Source organism: Chrysochloris asiatica, unplaced genomic scaffold, assembly GCF_000296735.1.
Source record: "Chrysochloris asiatica unplaced genomic scaffold, ChrAsi1.0 scaffold00099, whole genome shotgun sequence".
In the NCBI taxonomy this organism is placed as follows: domain Eukaryota; kingdom Metazoa; phylum Chordata; class Mammalia; order Afrosoricida; family Chrysochloridae; genus Chrysochloris; species Chrysochloris asiatica.
In genome coordinates, this window is record NW_006408617.1 from 721,923 (window position 1) to 723,958 (window position 2,036).

General features: G+C 45.9%; 1 protein-coding gene and 1 pseudogene across 2 annotated transcripts in view; one reads left to right on the top strand and one right to left on the bottom strand.

Annotated features, from left to right (window-relative positions):
• Positions 1-2,036, bottom strand: part of FAP (fibroblast activation protein, alpha) — a 175,698-nt gene that overhangs the window by 145,209 nt on the left and 28,453 nt on the right. The window lies entirely within an intron of this gene.
• LOC102812029 overlaps positions 1-2,036 on the top strand; it is a 13,000-nt pseudogene that overhangs the window by 9,887 nt on the left and 1,077 nt on the right.

Sequence of the window (2,036 nt, forward strand, 5' to 3'; positions counted from 1 at the left end):
TCCTCAACCCGGCTTCACTACTGTCAGATCCCAGCATGGACCAACCTATCCACAACTGTGAAGGAATTTTAGAAAACCTTCAGGGAGCCCGCGAGGACTTATTGGATACACGTATGCCAAATCCGGAGATAACGTGGTATACAGACGGCAGCAGCTTCGTAAAAGATGAAGTACGTTATGCTGGAGCTGCAGTTACAACTGAGACTGACGTAGTGCGGCCAAGAGCCCTACCGCCAGGTACATCCTCACAAAAAGCAAAACTGATTGCACTGACTAAGGCCCTAGAATTAGGGAAAAACAAGTGCCTTAACATCTACACGGACAGTCATTACCTACTCCGCAAAAGCCACCTTAAAATCTTGAATCTTCGACCAAAATAGTCAAGGCGGTGTCTAAATGCGCAACATGTTAGGTAGTAAATGCAAAGAAAAGCCAACAAAATAACCCTGGGCACCGAGAGAGAGGTAATAGACCTGGAGCTTATTGGGAAATTGACTTTATCGAAATTAAACCTGGTATGTATGGATAATAAATATCTTTTAGTATTCATAGATACCTTCTCAGGCTGGGTTGAAGCCTTCCCGACAAAAAGAGAAACTGCCGCTTTAGTAGTAAAAAACTGTTTGAAGAAATCGTTCCCAGCTATGGACTACCAATCCTCTTAGGGTCAGATAACGGGCCTGCTTTCATCGCTCAGGTAACCCAAAAAGCAGTACAGACTTTGGGGACAAATTGAAAATTACATTGTGCATATCATCCCCAAAGCTGTGGTCAGGTAGAAAGGATGAATCGGACACTTAAAGAGACCTTAACTAAATTAACCCTAGAGACTGGCAGAGACTGGATAACCCTCTTAGTCCATGTGCCATGGGCTTCCCTGACCCACGGGCCGTGTGCTGCTGTTGTCACCACTGGAGGAGTTTGTGGCATTCTTTTAGTGAGATATAAGCTTGTATTGTTACTGTAGATGACGGGTACAATGCTCCACCCTACTCACCAAGGGACCAACCATAAGACCCATGTAACCGCATAGATTGTAAGGTGAGAATCCCTCAAGGGATGGAGTGTTGGGACAGAAGGAGATGCAAGCCTGAAAGCGACATTATCAGGGACCCTCTCCTCCCAATGGGGAGTGGACTTAGTGGTTCCACTGAAAACTGGAAGATACTAAGTCACTGCTCTGCTTGTCACTATAGAGAATGATGTCATGTTCAGCAAGACGCCTGCTTTATTCTGTAGTAGCATATTTGTCATGTGGAACTCCCCACATGAGGGAGATAGTGTGAGAGCTCTGAGATCACAGACATGGGAAGGGCAAGAGGTGTTTACCATCTCCCGTCTCCCACCTGCCTCAAGTGTTCTTTCGGCTGCCTGACCCTGTGAATCTGTTTGGTGTCCAGCGCCTACCATTGCACCCGCCAGCAGAAACGCACTTAGAAAGTCCTACTTCTACGCCTGTCCCGGAACCAACAGAACCAGAGACATGATCTATAAGTGCGGGGTAGCAGAGAGCATGTATTGTGCTGCCTGGGGATGTGAATCCACCGAGTACCTGTCCTGGTCCCCCGCAGTTAAAAAGGACCTTATACACCTATCAAAAGCGCCAGGTTCCACTTCAGCAGGGTGAGGGTTTGTTAAAGGAGGGCAACTAGGTGGACCTTGCAAAAACAATGCCTGCAATCCCGTAATACTAGAGTTTACAAATGAGGGTAAACAGTCGAGCAGGTGGGAAGCAGGAAAAACCTAGGGAGTCCAAGTGTCTATGTCAGGAAATGACAAAGGAGCTATATTCACCATTAGGCGAACAGAATAAGTGTAGATGGAAAGAAGGGGTGGCAAAGAAGCTGACACTAGAACAGATCTCAGGAAGAAGAATTTGTACTGGAAAAATCCCCTGAAATTATCTGCACTTATGTAATAATACCATTCAGATATCCACAAGCAGCAATAGCAGTGATACATATTATAAGCCTGGAAAATATGCTTGGTGGGCATGTAATACCAGCATAACTGCCTGTGCCCATAACACTATACTT